This window comes from Gallinula chloropus (assembly GCF_964237585.1).
Source record: "Gallinula chloropus genome assembly, chromosome: 19".
NCBI classification, from domain to species: Eukaryota; Metazoa; Chordata; class Aves; order Gruiformes; family Rallidae; genus Gallinula; species Gallinula chloropus.
Genome location: NC_140104.1, coordinates 3,383,858 through 3,404,947, shown reverse-complemented (window position 1 = coordinate 3,404,947; position 21,090 = coordinate 3,383,858). Strand labels below are relative to the sequence as shown.

Below are 21,090 nucleotides of genomic sequence, written 5' to 3'. Positions count from 1 at the left end.
CAGGAGATCCCATCGACACATGGATCCTGAAATCACAAACTTCTGGATTACAGCATCTGGAAGGACAACAGAGAATAAAACCCCACTTTGATCAGGTAGAACTGGAGCCTGTACCAACAGGAATCATGTGCTTATATTATTGCTCAACATATGTACTTGAACCAGAGAGATAAACTACTTAAAAAATATGTGGAAGGTATGTGCAAACTGTTTTGCCTTCTTTCATTGTAGGGGAAGTGCACCCTAGCCAGGATTCAGCAAGTGGGGGGAAAGGAAAAAAAAAAAGAGCAAAAGAAATCTTGTCAGTATGCAAGTGTCCAGTGCATTATGAGAAGATAGAAGGACAACTTGATAAAGCACAAGCACGGATAAAAATTAATGTACAGTAAGTAAGAACACTTGCCACTACAAAAAACTGCAAGTAAATCTCTCTCTTGAGGAAGGCTTTAAGACTATTTTCCTTTTTCCAAATCTTCTGCAAATAAGGTGGTAGTCTTCACTCTTCTGTGACTGCAGTAAGAACTGCTTTACAACAAAGATCCCATAAGTAGGTTTTATTCCTTTTACTCCTCAGGAGTAAGGAGAAAACGTGACCTCAAATTATTTGCACAATCATGTTTCATAACTGTTCCTAGCCTAGTGGTATTGGTCCTTCCCTTTCCCAGGTACAAAAATGTACAAACTTTTCTCCTTCTTTTACTAAGAGCAAAAAAAAAAAAAATAAAATCTGCTTATCCTTGGATACTTACAGAGTTTGAAGGAGCTGAAAACAATGGAGCACTGTGCCCCACTCATCACACATAATCTGGAAAAAAAGTATAGAAAAGAATGCACAAAGTATGTAATTACTGTTTCACAAGATAATTTCATTATTAATACATCCCCAAAGATAGCATGCACAGTGCTGCAGTTTAATTAGAAGATAACTGGAGGGGGGTGAACTTATGAGGTAATAAATATATTTTGAACTAATAAACTCCAAGGCTGAAGTGTTTATTAATCTAGAATATAAAGATTACATAGCTGATAGGAGGCAACCACAGGTTGCACTGAGATGCCCATTGTTTATATACCTGAAAATTAGTATTTTCCTTCTTTCAGGAGCTAGATCAGAAAGCCAAGATTGCTGTGGACAGTACTGAGCGAGACTAGAACCTGTCCAGCAACTGTGTGTTCTCGAAGGCAGAGGCTATCTAAGTTTCAGAAAATGTTGTGGTTTTAAAGTTTCATCTTGTAAATCCATTTGTCACCTCCCAAACCATTAAGGACTGCAAACACAGCCTCTATACCATGCCTTCTGACAGCTGTCAATGCCTTATTCTGATGGGGAGAAAGGACAGATCCCCTTGTAGGATAACCAGAGCCGTTACAGGACTAACAGACCCCTCACCTGCTCCCCCCAAACACTCAGCTCTGTCTCCTTCCCTGCTCTTGAATCCACCTGCAAGACCAGCACATCAATTTTCACGTCTCATTGGATTTTTTCTTTCCTTAACATCGTTCTGTGAACTTTTTGCCTAGTACAGCACGTTAAGGATTTGGAAACCAACTTCACCGCTGTGAGGATTTATAACCCAAACAGCAGAGCCAAGAAGTCAGAGGAATCAAATGGCATAATCTATTAACTTGTCCTCGGGTAATTACAACTAGAGCTTTATAAATTGCCACAGAGTCCAGTCCATTTAAACTACATTTTAACTGTTATTTTAAAAGTGTTGATGTCCCACACGTCCAAGGCAGGACACCAAATTTAATCCTGGAAACAGTGTGTGTGATTGAAGTCAAAGACCAGATTGCTTAAGCCAAAGCTAAATGCAAGCCTGAGAGACCTACAGAGAGAGAAAAAAGGAAGAGAGACTGTCTCCTTGCAGATGAAACCAGCCTAACAAATGCAAAGGGAAACCTGTCCACACATGACTTGATGGCCACTGTCACATTAATGGATAAAACCAGGGAAATCCTGGATGTGCCAGAAGAGCCACAGCACACTGAGGGACACACAAGGGGAGCAGGAGAGGGGCAAGACACATCACATCTCAGATTTACTGGCAAAAAATATCCTGCTTCTCTGATCCAGTCCATGTGGAGTGAGAGCAGTAAGAAAATCGTGCTACTGAGGGCTGTAAAGATTTAAAGATATATAAGAAAATGTTTATTTATTAGCTTAGGTAATCCAAATATAACTGGCCATGGGTTCAGACAGTTTCCACTCTGGCTCCATAGATTTGCAGCAAAGGCCTCAACACGAAGTCTTGAGAAGACTATACAGATAATTAATGGAAGATGATGAGGTTGGCCATTTCCAAAGCTCCTGCTTTTTAGTTCCCAGGCTTATATACTCTCTCCAAATGAAACAAGCAACAGAGCTAACTTTCCAATATTAAATCTCTAGGCAGTATGTTATTCATACAGCTTATGTAGATGTCTTTACCCTCTGGAAAAACAAAGTTTAAGAAAAATGGTTCTATCTTTGGGGAACAGTTTAAGTCTCAGGATAACTACATTAGGAAATCTAACTCTATTACTTTGTATCTTACATTTTATTACTAGATTGGTAATAGGAAATTACCAAATAAAATTGGTATTTTACTTGGTAATTTTTTTCTGTGGGCCTCGTCTAATATGAAAGATGGTGATCATCAAATTTATTCAAGTTTTCCTGTCAACAACATCATTAACCAAATCCCTCAATTTCAAAGTAAATAAAAGCATCTGGGCTTCTCGCACAGCAAGACTGACTTGCATATTTAAGCCTCATATATAGATGAATTTGCACTGGACCAAATTTGCATATTAATGAAGGACTAATTGCTCTTTGCAGTCAATTTTATGCAGATGAATTTACTCCTCTCAGTACAATTTTCATAATGTTCAGAAAGAACCAAAAAATGTAAAACTTTTGAAAAGTACACAAATGTTAAGACAATCAGGGAAGAAATATCATAATGACATCAAACAGCTTTACATTAAATTGTATATAATTCATCTTTTATATTGTTGCTTTATTTTAACAGCCTCCAACAAAGAATGGAACAATTCATAGAATAACTTCAGCCTATTTCCCCTCCTTGGTCTCAAATTTTAACAGCTTGTAACAACTCATTATATTATCTTGTTTCCAGCTGGAAGGATGGAGCCTGAATTTTTAGGAGAAGTTACATTTGCTAAACTGGAATTTATTTTCTCTCAGTCATCCTCATGCCACAGGTCAGTCAGGAGATACCCTGTCCCCTCTGACAATTTTTAGGTAATTTCTATCCAGTTTTTACACAATTAAGAAAGTGCTCAAGGCCCAAATCCCTGTTCAGTCACTCCTTCTGAGCTAAAGTACAAAATAATGGGAAAACATCAGAAAAGTACATGGGAGAGACATCAACAAATGGTGAGGGAAAAAATGGTAACCTTAGGGAGGAAAGGAGAAAATATAAATACTGGAGTGGAAGAGGAAAGGAGGTAGAAATAGAGAAAAAAAATGATGCTTCAAAGTGTAGGTTCAGGTCTAGCTAAAAATAGGAAAACTGTAGGATTTGGGAGAAAGTTTAAGATGATGTAAATAAAATAACACAGGCACCTGGAAAAAAGTAAAAAAAAACCAACAAGAAAGATAAGAAAATGAGAAAAAAAGTGAGAACCAAAGAATAGAAGATACATAAAGAAAGAGATACTAAAGAAGATATGCAACATACAGTTTATTCCTAATTCTGTCAGAACATAAGGGCAGAGTTAGCAGAAAAGCATTAGGAATCTGAATTTGCATGTATAGCTTTCCTCCTGCCAAAGAGAAAAGCCTTATTTTAACCGTGAAGACTGATAACCATAATATTTATATGTATCATAAAATGACTTACAGAAGGCAATTTTAATCAGAAAAGGAACAGCATAGAAGTTACATCTTTAAATGACTTCAAGGCCTTTTGTAGAAGGAACACAGGAATATGGTTCACAATCACCACATCTGCTGTATCTTTGATTGCATTTGTTGCCTTTCTCTACAGCTTTAGCTGCTTTAACATATCCTTTTTAAGACACACAGTACTCAAGATGCAGATATATGATGGTTTTATAGTGGTATCAGAAAGTTTGTTGGTTTTTTTCTCTATTTTCTAATAAGTCCTAGCATCTCACCTTTTGACTGAGCTATTGAACCTTTCCCAAAAAGGGATCAGAAGAGCTCCTGAGCCTCAGGTGCAAGGTGGAGGGAAAACTGCCAGAAGGCTGCTTTGCAGTCTTTCCTTTTGGTCTTTCCAACCTTGATGACAGAAGCCACAACATATGGATGGAGCATTTGTTTGGGACACACGCCTCCCATGAACGACGAAGACAATGGTTGTATCAGGGCAAGATCTAGCCATTGCAAAAAGGCAAAAATAGAGGCTTTAGGGCAGAAGAGTTGGCAGAAAATATCAAATTGTGGGGAAGGACACCAGCACTGAAAAAAAGAACAGACCACAGAGCAAATACAAATAGAGTTATAAAATAATAACAGTAATAATTGGAAAAGAATAAAAAACACTCTACCAAAAATACTGTGATGCTACTGCTGAAGAATTTTCACTAAGGAGACAAGATTTAGTCCAGCTGATCAGCCTGGAGCACTTGCTTTTAAAAGTTATATGAAAACAAACTGGTGTTCTTTGTGTACTTTGAAAGTACAGCTTTTATTCTGAATTATGAATTCAAAATGTCTTCCTATTTTGCTCATAAAGAGGAATGAAGAGAAATACCTCCTCCTTTCTAACTTCTGTATACACCATTTGAAAACCTGCTATGGGCAATCCTTTTTTTTCCCAAAGAGGCCTGGTTCAAGTGATTAATGCTGTGTGAATGTAAACAAAGATAATTATTCAAACAAGAACAAGATGTTCCACCCAAAATGATTAGCTTTTTCAGTGGATGAGATGCCTACTTCTAATCATCAAGAAAGGTTAACCTGACCAGATTTAATTAGCTACTTAATACAATAATAAAGATGCATAGGTAATTGGTGAAGAAAAGACTGCAGAGGCAACACTGAGTCCAAATAAAATACCTCTGTCAAGCACAAAGCCTGGGCTGTTATTACATGATTACAGTGAGGTAAGAATTCCCAAGTTTTTGTGTCCACTGTACATACTTTGACAATTGCCTGTGTGGAACTTCTCCTGATTAATAACAATAAATATATATTAAGCAAAAAACCAACAACATCTGTAAAATCCAATGATAAAATGAACCAAATGATATCTCTTAACACTGTGCTTCAAACTCACAGATGAAGTCAGCTGGTTTGTAAAAATTATTTGAGGATTACAGCCTTACAGTGAACTGAATTACTATTTCCTCATAATCAGAATAAATAAAGATGTTCATTGCTTCTTTGGAATCCTGATGGCTCGACCAACCCTGCAAAGCAAAGTTCTGACTCTGAATTAAGAGACAGCTCTTCCTGCTTAAGTGTGTTTTAATAGCTACTTCTCTGCAGAGCAGATGTTTTCAAGTTTTGTGGGTATCATAAATATTAAGAGCCGAGCGATACATTTTACAAAGCCATTCACATTAATCTGCTTGCATTTGATTTCTGAATGAGAAGGACTATGTTTTATGGAAGATTCTTACAATATATATAAAAGGAGATATCAGGCAGACATTTTCAACAGAGTTGGTATTTTCAGTGAAAAAAACAACTGATCTTACTCAGGAATGTTGGCCTAATAATGAAATAAAAGTGTTCTATTACCACAATAAAATAACTTGCAAGTATTTAGATGCCATATATTGGGAGTGCTGTGAAATATATTACATCTCAAATGTTAGGAAAAATTACTAGCCTTGTATCTCTGGACAACATGTACAGCACATGCTGGTTGAGGCAGGTTGTGTCTCAAAGTGTTACCAATGAATGAGTTTTACAGTGGAGGACTGGGCATCAGACTTGCCATTTTCTTTCAGTAAAGTTTAAACATCCCTTAAAATAAACAATTCAGTGCAAACCAATGCATCTGATATTGATTTATTCTATTCATAAAAAGTAACAACATAATGGTAAATTCAATCTATTCAATGAGAAGTTTATGAGTTTAAATATATCAAAAGGGCAATGAAAGCTAATATACAGTGATTAAATAACAATCTGTGAGAAAAAGAGGCAGAACTTTCAATTCCATTACAATGAAATCATATACTGATGAAAAGCAAGCTTTTGAATTGTTTCAAAGGAAGCTGTGGTCATTTGCCCTTTTTGACAGCTTAGGGGTTTCACAAGGCAAGATTAATTTATCTTTTAACTTCAGTGCACCTCAAAATAAAGTTTTTTATTAAACTCTACATTTCTGAGCCTCTTGGCAGTGCCAATATTGCTGAAACAGAACATCAGGTACAACACCAGCCATTCAGGAATGCAGTGCCATAAACAGTCAATCAGTTTTGTCCTGCTTCAATATTGGTTTAACAATAAAAGAACTGCCTTGATGTTTAATATTTAAATATATAATGACTCCTTTAGAACTAAGTCCAGAAGGACCCATCATGGGTACACAATGCCATGTGAAACAACAACGAAGAGAATGTGCTCTTGCTACACCAGGAGGCTTTAATTTGTAGGACCCAGTTGAATGGTACAGCACAATTTCTGTGCGCTGCAGGAGGTTCCACACAAACTCTTTAGAAGGGGAAAGGCTTTCCCACAATGAAGATGGGGACAGTGGGACCATGCACAGAATTGAACAACAAAGCTTAAATACTGTCAAAGCAGGGAACTGTGAACAACATCCACTACAGTTGCTCAGAAATCATCACCAGCTGGCTACCCTGGTGCTTTGGTTTTGAAAGAAGTGAAGCCTTCCTTTCCTTTTGCCACCCTCTCTCCTACCTTTTGTTACTTCAGGGTGGTTGAAAACAGGAAAAAAGTAGTTAGATTTTTGGGAGGAATGCCTATAATCATGAACTAAGTAGCCTGTCTCAACATTTAGGAAAATAGTAATGTTCTGATGCAGTATTTTTTTGTTTTGAAGGAAGGTTGGAGAGAAGGCAAGTTCTGCACCTGTGCTACAACCAGGGAATGGGGTAATTATAATTGCAGCTGTCAATTTTCACCAACATTAAATAACACTAGAAATATGGAAACATTTCCCACTACTCAGATCCACAGTACTACTCTAAATACAAATACAATGACCTGCTGCAGCAGAGAAACTCTTGCATGTTCAAGGCAACACATCATTAATTTCATCTTAGAATGCTGTTTGTCAGATCAAGCAATTACAGAGTTACACCCACTGAGGAAGGATGAGAGAATGATAGAGGGATATAGGCTGGACTTTATGATGTAATGAACATTTAAAGTAACAGGAGTTTCCACAATGCAGAAGACAGGTGTTACAGCGTGACTTCTAGTGGTGGGATCACATCAAATGCCTATGCCTACAGATGCTCATAACCCACTGCTGAACTGCTCTATGCAATATTTGGTCACCACTTTTCATATATATATATTGCAACACCAGCTACGGACTGGAACTAAATCACGGTTATCTAATTAAGAAGTCAATTATTTATAGCACTCTGCCTTCATTTGTTCCAGAAAGTTAAAAAAGAAAGAAAGAAAGAAAAAAAAAAAAAAAAAGGTGTAATGAATAGAAAAGCAAAACAAAATAAGAGAAAGTTTCACGATTTTTCACAATTAAGGCAGATGAATATTATCTCAGGAATGGGAACTATCACCACCCTACCATGGAGTTCTGGTGCAATGAAAGGTAAGTCATATAAAGTTATGCTTATCAACATTCAGTTATTAATTGGGCCATCAACATAGAAGCATCATTAAATGTAACGTCTAGTTTTGGATCTATTGCCTGGGATGGTACACTGCATGGTTCAATTACAGGAAGGAGCCATGACATCTGGAACAGGCTCAAGAAACACAGATTCACCAGAGATTTTAGTTGCTGAAGGTCTATCAATATGTTTACATAATTGTAGATGCAGGCTCAAAGACATTCTCTGCCATAACTTTCCTTCTAAAATGCCAAATTTGTAGGTATATCTATACTTTAATGCAGACTAAGGTCTTTCATACAGCAACAACAGGACAGGATGTGTCCAACGAGGTATCCTGCTGGCTGTACCTGTCTGCACTGACCACAACCTGGAGCCACATCCCATTCTCTGCACCCTGCTACTTCACATCTGCTTGACTTCAGCCTATGCATGCACCAAAGCGGTCACTTGCAGATAGAAGGCTTGGAGATCACATGTGCAGGACAGAAACAATGGCAATTCATCTCCATAGCCAGGGTCTACAAAGGCTCTAATAAACACACACACACATGCTCCAAAAGAGAAGATAACTGGCATTGTTAAGCAAGTAGAGTTTGCAGTCCCACCCATATGAACGCTGCTAAAAATGTAAAAAGCTACATAGTGGCAATTAGCATAGTAATTGCTATTAAGACCAAAGTTCATATTGATTATCATCTGAACACTGGAAAGTAGAACTCACCTTTTGTAAGAATTGCAACCCTGACTTATTAGGCTAAATTAATTTTGAGAATAAGCAATATTTTTAACTGAATGCAAATAAAGACATCTGCTTCAGTGTAGTGAGAAACTGGTCACTTAATGAAAACAAGATGGATTGTCATTCCCTATTTATCACTGCTGTCTTATTCCTCAGTCAGTTTTCAAGTGCATAACATGGTGAACTGAAACAAAATCTAAACTCTGAGTTTATTTTCTGAAGCATTATGCACTACTTGCATTATTTCAAAATGAAAACTAATTTTTTCTGCATCCTGTATACACACTCAGATACTTTATACACAATTATCCTTAGTGTTTAGTGGCTTAAGTCCAGGAAGTGTATGTACACTTACGTCTAGACAGATAAAGACCTACAGATTACATGTGTGCAGAGAGCAAGTGCACAGAGGCAGGCGCTGGTAAGGAAAGTAGAGTGCTATTTACTACCTAACACAGATGGGTAAGTCCACTTTGGAGATCTCTGCAGACTTGTGAAATCGGGATGACGTGTTTGGAATTCTCCCTCTATTCTCCACTGCTGAAGTAACTCAGGCAAATGCATGTTGGCAGCTCCTTTAAAGATTCAAACTAACCCATTTTGCATAATATCCTTCAGCTGCATTAAACACAAACACACACAAAACCCAGGTAGCACAAATACCAAAGTCTAAATGCGTGTTACTCACATATGAAATGCACAAAGTCTGAATAATTTTGCATTTAGGTCATAAATAAAATAATTTTTACACTAAGTTGGATTGTCCATGAGACAGATTAGTCTGTCAGGAGCAAAGTCTGCACCCAGGCAAAGTTCCAGTAGCCAAAAGGTGTGCTTCCTGAGGCAACTGGGGAATGGCAATTAGATCAAGACATGGCTAGACCTATTGTTTCCTCTCAAATCAAGTAAAATCCAGTCTCCTGGGGCATTATAAGCCCCTGCTTAGAACAGCTCTGTCAAATGCAGAGTGAAGTCTTCTGTACTACAGAACCCCCTTATTGCGTAGCTCCTAATGAGCCTTTGCCTCAGCACTGAAGTGTGTGACTTTCATACTCTTTGGCTATTAATTTATTCGTTGCTGGGCATAAGAAAAAGCTTAAATCATAACTCTCTGCAATACCAAATAAAACCAATCTATTTCCAATCTAAATTTTAATTAACTATTTTACTTCAGCATAACATTTTATTGCCAGAAAGTACTTGGAGATCTATGCAATAATGAAGCTCTACAAAGCAACTGACTGAATCAGAACGAATATAAAAATATTTATTTTGAAACTTTCCTTTATTTTTCTTCAAATTGTTAAAAAAATGCATTTGGTTGGTTGAAATAATGTAAAGGCAGTAACAGAAATATTGGGTGATAGAAGAGAACGGAACAGATCCTTGTGAATCAACTCCATTTTAACAGGCACATAAAACTAAACTAGCCTCAGCTTGATGCAACTGTTTTATCTCCAAAATGAATGTTAGACATGAAATAGAAAAAAGGCTGGTGAGCCGAATGTATCTTATGGGTTGGGGTTTTTTGTTGTTATTCCCTTTCTGCATTATCAAAATATCCCTTAACGCTCTTTCCTTTCAGAAGGAACTCCATGTCTCTGAAAATAATATTTACAATCTCAGCTGCAATCTCCTGCATGATAATTCACTCTGGATGTTTGTTACTTTTTGTAACAAAGCATAGTTCTGCTTGAGTTCTCCACTTAGAACAAAACAAGTCTGTTTTCCTGATATACTTCATATTCAAATTATTCCAAAGTGTAGCAGAGAGAAATGAATTAGATAAGGGCATAAGGAAATGTGTAATCCGTACCTGGCTGCCGTGATGAGCTCGCCAGTAAATGATTGAGCTTTGAACATTAAAACAACTTTAATGAGAGATGATATTGACCTAAATGCCAGTGTTATCACCACAACTTCCTTTTGAAAAAAAAAAAAAAAAGATTTAACTTCCACTTCAGCAGTCTCCATGGACAAATATTTTAGTTTAATATCTACTTCTGATTTCCACTTAAAATACCTTTAGATTGCCACTTAGACATATGAGAATTTCAAAAGGCAATCTCCATCTTAGCTTTCTCTAGCCCTATGATTTTTACACTCCCTCATGATTAACTGAAAAGAATTCCAACTTTTTTTTCTCCTTCCACCTAATTCAAAAGCAGATGTAATACACCCTATCTGCTGCTACCGCCTCTCTAAATTAATAACACTGTTTCTGTGCAGCCTTTCATAAAGTTTCCAGATGACAATAACAGTGTCTAGTGCAGTGGGTCTTTTGTTTCTGGTTATTGCTAGCGCAGAACCAGACAAAATTCTTTCTTTTCTACACCTATGTCTACACTGCAGTAAGAAGTGGAACCCAATGCACACAGGTACTCGGGCTGTAGCTCTTAAACCCAGCAGTGATAGGGCTGCAGCACAGCCCACAGCCCCTGCCCTCTGTTTCTGAGGCATGGCTGTCCATGCTGGGTGGATTAACACCAGCTTTGCTTCCCTAGGGGTGTTGCAATCACAGCAGCCATGCTAGCTGTAACAAACTGAAACTATAAGGCAACTTTTCATGATTAAGACGAGCTATCAATAATCATCTATTTTTAAGTACAGCATCCTATAAATCCTCCTAATTAGTAAACTAGATGTCTTCTTTTTAGCAAACAATCCCCAGCCTACTTCCTTATTTATTTTCTTGAATTCAATTATATTCGCCACCTGCTGGCCCCATCACCTAAATGACAGATTCTGGATGTAAGGGAGAAGTTGGGCCATAAACAATAATTTCATTATACTTCAATTTAAAATATTTGCCTGCACCTATTTTCTCTGCTTTGTGAAGGATGTTTATGCTATTCCCTCCTCCTGGGTTCTGCTGGCTGGGAGACTCTGCACTCCCACGGGGAGGATTTTGCATCCCTCCCTACCCTCCGCTGCCCACCCCCATGAGAAATCCAAGCTGAGATTTTTCTGGGGGGGAGGGGACCACTAGAGGCTGGATAAAGAGGGGTGGGGTGATTTCCAAACCTGGACTGAAAAATTGATCGAGGTCCAAAAAATTTAGTCGGTTGCTAAAAAGGACCGTTGGTAAAATAAGGGTTAGGAAATATTACTTCAGCAGATAAAAATAGTAGAACTCCTTTTGACATTAAAAGTAATGGATGAGGCTGTACTCCTGTGGTTATTTACCTATTGCAGGGCTCTAAAGTCCTCCTACTCCATTAATCCAATGATTTATATCTCAAAAAATCTTCCTGAATGAAATCCAGTCAGTCAATTGCACTCCTTGCAGACAAGCAGTTTAACCTGAAGCATGAATCCATATGCTGTGTTCAGTCTAGGAGACCACTTGAGTCTGGTAACAGCAAACGGGCACCAAGGCCACTCACTGAGCACCATCCCCAATCCCCACTATATTACCACTGTATTTTCGTATAACTTGTTAAAAATACATATAAGTAGAAGTTATTCTCTAGCAACTCATTTATTCCACGATTCTGCATCTTTCATTTCACCAATCCCTTCCCAGATTTATTTTCCATTGACTTTCACAGTTTGACTATTAATGTTAAGCCAATATTGGGTAAAATTATTATTTTACCATAATTATTTTGCAATGAATAGTGATCTGGGTGAGTGTAACTGTATTATGTATAAATGAAAACAATAACCAAACTGGAGGCATACAGTCAGTTAATGCCCTAATAGAGGAGCCTTGGAGGGAGAAACTGTACAGCATTTTTATGTATCATGTGGGAAAACTGTGCAGCATGGGAGTTTTGAACGTTAATACTGCAGCTGTACTAAATCTACTGTGTCAGACTGTCTGCAAGCAAAACAGATTTAAGGAAGTACGTTTTTGCTGCAGCATTAGAGGCTGAAAAATGGTTAATTTGGTTAAATTCAATAGAAGTTGAGCTTGAAAGAACAGACATGAATTATGTGTACCTGTTAAATAGTCACAGACAAATAGTTCAGTTTGTAGTGAATTACATGACCTGTAGAAAGGTTCAAACCATGGATCAAACAGTAATGCCTTTTATAATTCTATTTTAACACTGTCACAATTATGTGTGATAGAGAACAATTGCTGTATCAGGATCTAAACAATGAAAAACATAAAACATTTCCACTGACCATAATTTCATTGCTTAATGTCTTTTATCTGTTCTCATGTATTTCCCTGAATGTACCATAAAACACCAGATAGATATCCCAGTGACCCTGGGCACGATTCACAGATATTATCTGCTTGAAGGGTTTCATATTTTCTTGTATGTTAAAGGAAACTAAAGAAGCTCTATTGCACACAGAAACACACACAGGACAAATGCTGTTCAGCTGCTGTTATCACTGTGACGTAGTTAAGAAATTTAAACAAACATGCCAGCTCTCCTGCAGGCCTTGAATCACTTGGGTTTCCATAAGCACCACACACAATGTCAGCCTCACTGAAGGCTGTACAGAAGACATTGTGCAGGCCCTTTCTGACAGGAGGAGACATAAAGAAATATCCCCTGTACAGAGAAGTGCTGTAAGATGGGATGCACGGCTGGGAAGTTTGGAAAACTACCTGTGCACATCCACACACATATGCAAAAGTTCTGGGCATCTCTAAGACTACAGCTGGAGTCCTAACCCTGCCACGATGTATTTAATTTACAACTTAACTTAACCTATATCTGCCCCCTTCTCCTCAAGCTGTTGTTCTTTATCTCTCTCCTCTTTCACTGCGTTGAGGAGAGTATTTTGTTGAGCTGTATATACTCATCCCCACATTCCTTGTCCACAGCCCCTGCTCACACAGTTGACATCTCCATTTGGTCTTCTCTAGGCAGCTACTGTTAAAATTATAATGGTAATGATTTCAAGACAAACACACACACACACACAAGCTGTGTGATGTGATGAATTCAGCACCAAAAGCAGAAATTACAGACTGGTAGGTGAAACTTTTCAAATTTGAATGCCTGAAGTTACACATCCAGGTCCTCACTTATTACATAGCGTGGTTTTCACCAGACACGCTCAGGCCTCCCCACTCCTGGGACTTTCTGCATCACTCAAAGGTATTTATCTATTGATTTCTTGCCTAACTTTGGGCAATCAAGTCCTACAATTTTCACTTATAAACTTTGGCACTTAAGCTGCCACGTCAATAAAAATGAGTCTGTTAACTTGCTGGAGCCTGAATGGCCTTCAGCAAACTTTCTGTTTGTACTTTTGATCTATGAGCAGTCAGAGATCTGACTAAAACTGATGGACAAGACAGTCATTTTCTATTGAGAATAGGGAAATCAATGCCAGGCTTTGAATCATGCAAGTTTACATGCTTAATTATTATAATGTCTTCTGAAAGAAGTTCTATATGTGCCTAAGTTGAATTTCAATGTTCCTTCACTGGTGTTTCACTTTGTAAGTAGTTCTTAGTTAAGTAGTAAGTACTCTTGTAAGTAGCCTTCCATGATTTTTTTCTATTAATGAAGTACCGAGCAAGCTAGAACTCACTCTTAAGATAATGATTATCATAAACAGATGTTTTATTTGACAGCTTGAGGGGTATGGGTGTGCTGTGATTTAGTTCAGAGGCTTCAGTTCAACTGAAGACTCAGGCCATAAGATAAAATTAATCAAATAGTCTCACACTCCCCTCTCATTGTATAAACCACAAAATCTTCATTCTAAGGGGCAGAACTGGAGATGTTTGCAAACAGATATTAGTTTTGTTTTGTGACATAAATGCAAACCTACTGAATTTTCTCTACTTACTCAGAACTGGCTTTACATACAGCATTGCAAGAAAAGTGTACATTACAGCAAGATAGCAAGTGTGTCTTGCTTAACAAACAACAGTGTTATCTCCTCTGACCAGACACCAAGTAGATGGCACTATCTCTTAACCATATGCTGCAGACAAAGTCTCTGGCAGGTTGAAAGTCGAACACCTTGTACTATCATATATCCAGCTGTAATATAAATAAACCACTGAAAAATAAGCTTACAGCCAACTAAGACATACACATGAATTGCATGGGGGGGGAATTCTGCTGTGGGAATGAAGAGCTGCATTTGGAAATGTGGACTAGTCAGCTGCAAGGATCGAAAAGCCATCTATGCATTTCCCCCTAAACCACAGAACATGACTACTGCACTTACTCTGACTTAACTGAAAAGTGGCTCAGTTTGTGCTTTCTTTCCAAGACACAAAATTAAATTTTCAAATTAGGAGGACTACACCTCTAATTTAATTCCAGAAACCTTTACCTTCTGAATTAACATCTGCATCTTGATTTTTAGAACCAGAACATTTGCATGGTTAAGCATGGGGAAACAATACCAGTTTCATATGCAGTATTTAGTTCAGAAATGTGCCACCTCTTCACCAAGCTTCTGCAGTAACTAGGGGCACAGGAAATGACTGATAATATAATTCCTGCCACTTCTATGAACTCTGTTGGACAAAAATATACTACAGAGAACACTTTACAGCAGAAAGGAGTCAGACATGGCAAGAAACATGTATTAGAGATACATTTGATGTGAATTAATCCAATAAAGTTGTATAAAAAGAAATTTTCCCACCACAATATTTACATTTCAAAATCTGTGCCCAATCTCTTTACTAATATATGCTCTTGTTGCTGAATTGATTACTTACTTTAATTAAAAACCTGTCAGCCTTTTTATTTATTTGTTTGTTTATTCAGTCTTAAGGCTAAGTTGAACACCTTCACTAACCATTTGTTTTCCAGGCAGCCTCCTCAAGTATGCCAGTGCCAGACAACTACTTGTAAGTAGGTTTGGCCCATGAAAATCCTATTGAGCAGGCTAGTCCTGCCTTTATTCTAATCTAGCAATAGCTTTTCCTATCGACTCATAGGAGTATCTTGTCCTCAGAGAGTTGGGAAGTTTCTTCTAATGCCATTTTTTACAGCTATTAATGCTTGAGCCTCCCATTATTATAAATCATAACTAGCAGAATATGTTGGCTTCCCAGGGTTGGAAAGAATCTTTTAGTGTTACATTTTGTATTACAGTGGTCATCTCTACTGATTTGTATTATATTCAGAATAAATAGCTCTGAGTTTAAGTTAAAACAGATCAATTCTGTTTAGGCTATTAGTCAATTTTAACAGCAGCAATGCATTGCTTGTACAGTGCATTAGTAAGAAACAAAATATTAACATGTATTAATCTACACAGGAATGGAATAGCAATGTTTTAATAAGGAAGAATTTTCCAATTCCTAGTAAGAGACTCTGGAAAGTTGGGATGAGTTGGGAGGGAAATGAAGGAAACAAGAAATGGTGACTAGAATGTCTTCAGTCTTTTGAGAATATTTATGACAGGGAGAAAACAGTGTGCTCTTGAGCATTCAAAAGGACCCAGCACTCACCCCATCACACCCCTAAACCAGTGATCATCTGAGCATAGTCCAGGATTTCCATCATAAGGATAAAGACAGAGCTCACTTCCTGCCAGATCAGAATTTCCAAGATAAATTAAAAACCTGAAGAGAAGCAAAGATGAAAGGAATAGCATCCTGCAAAGGCAAACTACCATGGATGAGTTCTTTCCTGGTTGTTTTTTTTTTTAAAACCTGTTTCTTTTTCTTAACATATTTGACCACAAAGTACAAGTTTTCAAAATTCCAACACACAAACACACAAGAAAACCCCAACAACCCCACACCACAAAAACCAGGACCCACAGTAAGGTTCTAGGGTTCTTCCACTGGAAGTTGGGATATGCAAGGAGTTATGCACTGGATCTACATTAAAAGCATTTCCTTACAACAGGTTGGTAATTTATCCAAATTTAACTATCTATGTGTTGTTTCTGAGATACTACTTCAGGCTATTTTATTTTATGCAAAGAATTTTAAAATAAAACAAAGTACCAAATCACCAATTAATGAATAATGGTACATTTTCCTTTACCAGAGAACTTGGCACAAAACAAGGATACAAAAAAACCCAAAACTTGATGTGGAATTCCCATTTTACAGTCTTATACAATTATTTTCATATTTTGCAATGTATTTAGCAATTTTAACAACTTTTTAATATTATTATTGTGTTATCCATAATTGTAAAATGTTACAGGCATAATCTATTACGTGATGAACATGATCTTAATTGTGGAAAAGATTTCTAATAAACTAACACACGTCTGTCAATACAAAATCTTTTTTTTTTGGCTAGAAAAGAAGGAAAAAACCCCTCCCTATCATTAGAAATAGAGAATTTTATATATTGTCACCAAACTAAAACAGCGAGCAAACATTAACCTTGTGAATTGCAAAACAAGTTTTAGTGACCAGAGAGGTAAATATTGACTGAAGTGAAGCAAATATTTATGTGCTGACGTTAATGGGACAAATCCCGTTCAACACCACCACCACCACCACGATTTTGCCTACTACATTTTTGAGCTTGTATTTTTCTGAAAGTTCTGAAAGGTAATATCTGGCAACCTACTATGGTAATGCTTTAAAAAACCAATTGTCTTTCCATAGCAACTAAAATGGATATGCAGTCAGAGGGCCAGACTATTTTGACCTTGTACAAGATAGAGGCCTCACACATTGTTCTCAGACAGAATGTGTTAACTCACTTGCTAAAATCTGACCAGATAACAACATCCAAGATCTCTGCTTAACACATCTCTAAAAAGGCAAAGCAGAAAGTTGCTCAATTTTCTGCCACTCATAAAAAGTATTTTTTCTTATATATGTCATAGTAACTAAAGCCAGAAGATTCTTTATCTCATCATTGATTCAGGTTATAGTCAGTCAAATAAAACTTTTTCTGGCAGATAATCTGCAAATATCTGGCAAATAATTACAAAACTAGACTATTTTTTCTTCTGTGAAAGGTTCCCACCCAACCAGCACACACATGGAGCAGTTACACAAGTACTTAGAGGAAGCAATACCTGAGCCTGAGGTACCAACCAAACGACCTTCAGAAACAGCGTTAAGAATGTGCCACAGAAACTCCCCCAGCTCCCCAAAAATCCCTTTCTCACTTTAAATACAAACTACCCTAAATTAATAAACCAATATAGCTTTTAAACAGTTCTGCTTTATTAATTTTGTTAGAACGTTACTTTGGGTTTTAAAACTGAGGTACATTAGTATTTACCGAGTAAAATAGGGAACAATTAAGGATATAACTATAGGCAAATACTACAGGTCGAATGTAAATTAACAAACTCCTTCCTAGTAAATCCACTCAGGGTCTGTTTTGACATACAGGAGAAGTCATTATTCAGTAGAACGATTCACACATTCAGATGAACACATTAGATTGGGAAAAATAATAATTTTGAGAAACTTCAAAAGATCCTATTTAAAATCCTGGCACCTTTAAGCACACCCATTAGAGAATACCAACGTTTTACACGGTGGATTATCATTACAGTGCATCTTCTGACCTAAATACCTTCGTAATGATCTTACAACAGCAATTAACACACACCTAAAATTCTTTAACAGCTGAATATTTTGTGAGTAATTGTATTTAACAGATCCTTCAATGTCACTACAAGAAAAGACCAGTTCAGAAAACAGCTTCTGCACTTCATTCTAACGACCATGGGAATAGCTCTTTCTTGCAGATAAAGACAGAGGCTGAGCACCCTCCTGTGCAGTGAGTAAAAATTACAACTGCCCTTTGTGGCTCTGCTATCTAATTTTCATTCAAGGCTCCAATCCATGCACAAAACCCGAGACTCTGGGATCTAATTCACCAGTTTTATAGCAATTATATGACACCATTTCAGCAGAACTACTCTCAGGTCAGAGTGACTTAACAGAAACGAGCACACTGCTGTACACAGCGAGCTCATAAGGTTTCTGGAAACCTCAGGGAACAAGATGATGTCATTGCATTATAAAAATATCCGTTCAAACTCTTTACGTGCTCAGAGCTCAACAGAGAAATTCAGGCTCCTCTCCCATCACTCCAGTGATGAGTTTTCAAAACTGGTCTCTCTTCTTTGGTGCCTTACATATGGGAGCACAGGTGTTGCTTCCTTGTGCTCAGAATTCAAGCTGGAGTAAAGGTTGTGTAATCACAGAGGCTACTTTTAAAAAGATTGAGCACTGAAAGCTCAGGGAGCTTTCAAAGATCATTCGAGCCTCTTGGCAAGACTTTCAAATCCTTCAAACAATTTAAACTAAATTCTCTTAATTTTGCAAGTCTTCCATACTCAAGTAACATTTCGTGTAGAATGAAGACAACCAATAAAACTTTTGAATATTCAGGACATTCTGCTATTTTACAGACTCTTCCTAGGAAACAATTTTTTATCATATAATTAACAACAATTCCCTTCCACGTATCTGAGATCAGTTCCTTTAAATTGCACCAAAGATGTATGCTCTACATCTAATTTCAATGCACTGGTTCCTTCCAACCTTCTGATGGGAAAAAATACTGATATTGTAATTTATCACATGGGAAAAAAAGATTAGGATTGTAATCCCTTAACCTGCTCCATGCAGGAAGATTTCTGTGGAGCTCCTTCAGGAATTAGGACAGGGATACAAAATACTTCTAATATTTGTATGTATAGAACCAGGTATCAGCAACTTTTAGGACAGAGTAGCTATGGAAAAGGTAAGCATTGTGCTGCTGGGGCATCGCCTGCCAGCAGAGATCCAGGAGGATCAGCATTTTTTCCAACATTGTCTCATGAATTTAAACACCACAGGAAAAGCCGGTATCCACTGATGAAGTCTGCTGATAGCATCAATTAAGGAGGTACCACCTATACCCAGGAGGATGAGAAAGTCTCAGATACTTCTAGCAGAGTGTATCACTTGAAAACACGTGCCTAGACACCAATTCAGCTACCTGTATGAAATTTATGGGCATCCTAGTAGGAAAGTCCAAAATGCAGATTAGTAAATTTATTGTTAGGTTATTATTATTATATGGCCTAATACATGCAGTACACATGGGAAAAGACTTCCAAATTTATGTTAATAGCCTCTGAAATCTTTCTTGTGTGAGAAGTTACTAAACCAGAGGTCATTAAGAGCACCATGAAAAGGTACCTGTTAAATAACAACATCAGTGAGGAGTTACATACCTTCTAATGAGCTGTGAATTGGAGATAAATCAGTAAGTGACCTGCATGAGCAAACATTATTGATTAATAAGTCGCCATGAATTAATTTCGCATTTCCAAGGCATGTAACAATGAGAAATAGTTTAAGAACTACTTTGGTTTAAAACATTTGTACTTTAATGCACTACAGAATTACAAAAAAGCAGCAGCTGAAAGAGGCTTTTATATTTATACACTTCCAAGCAATGTACAGAAGGCATGCATAATTTGCAACCATAAAATACTATTTAAAAATAAAAGATTTATAATTGCTTTCCCTGATTCGAGAATCAAATTGAGATTTTTCCACATTGTCCTTCATAATCCAAACACTATGCAAATGACTAACTGAGCAAAGACTAAGAGAATGAACAATATGGCACAGCATAAGTCAAACACAACAGTTGTGTGTTATCCTTGGAAGGATAGGGATATAGCCATATAATTCTTTGAGTGTTTCTAGTCGAGCATCTGAAATTTGCATTGCTACTGCTGCTAAGCAGTATTGTGATAATTAGACAGGAATACTATACAAATTAGAAGGTCTGCTTAGTTCAGAGGGCCTAGAAGAACAAAAGGCTTGCGGGTTTGTGTAATACTTTAGTGTATCTACTCTACCTAGCCCCAGTTTCTTCCAATACATCAGTCACAGCCCAAGTGAAACGCAGAGGATATGTGGTCTGAAATTTCCAGTCAAGAAATTCTTCATACAGGTTGCAAAAGCATCATAAAAGTAGACCAAATTGCTGCAGATGCATCCTTAAAACCTACCTCCAACAGCAACAGAGAGGTGCCCAGTGTTTTCAGCTTCTTCCTCAAGTATAAAAGAGAAAGTTTATGGTTAGATGGCATGCATTACTAAATGCCAGGCCACTTTGCTCTTCTAAACGCTTAGTTTTTCACCTCATGAGATCTGATGTCTGAGTTCCTGCCCTTTACATCTCCCAGGGTTACTGACCCTACAGCATCTCTGTATTCAAAGTTTCAAATTAAACCAGTATTTCTCTTTTAATTCAAAGCAATATAGGACTGATTTTTAAAACCTCTGAGATATTAGGCACCGGTTTCAGTGTGAGCTGCATACCTAAAGACTTTAGAAAAATATCTGAGCCAAAGAAAACAGATGTCATTTCTGGATGCAAACTAATTTATTCAAGAGCATATTTTGAAAGAAAACCCCGTATCTATTTAATTTCAAGCTTCTCCTAAGAGCTACAGCAGCATTAACTAGGGCAGCATTTTCCTCAGGTTTCCTAGGAGGCAAAGCCAATTTCCAGACAGCAGGACTTCCCTGCGGTGAGCGCTAATCACCACCGAGAAATAATGATACCGCAGTACATATATGTATTTATATATTTCTTAATTTCCTTCGTTATTACTGCCTTCCCAGATTAATTTTAATTGAGGCTTTAAATAAAAACCAACAGGATCCACTACCCCACCACCCGTTTGGCAGGCCCAGACCGCGGCCTGTCCCCGGC

General features: G+C 37.4%; 1 long non-coding RNA gene across 1 annotated transcript; it reads right to left on the bottom strand.

The window, feature by feature from the left end:
- Positions 1-465: 465 nt before the first annotated feature.
- Positions 466-19,629, bottom strand: LOC311199207. The gene is made up of 3 exons (XR_014617738.1): positions 19,592-19,629; positions 750-805; positions 466-522 (listed from the first exon to the last, which is right to left on the bottom strand). It is a non-coding gene; the product is annotated as an uncharacterized lncRNA (long non-coding RNA).
- Positions 19,630-21,090: the final 1,461 nt, after the last annotated feature.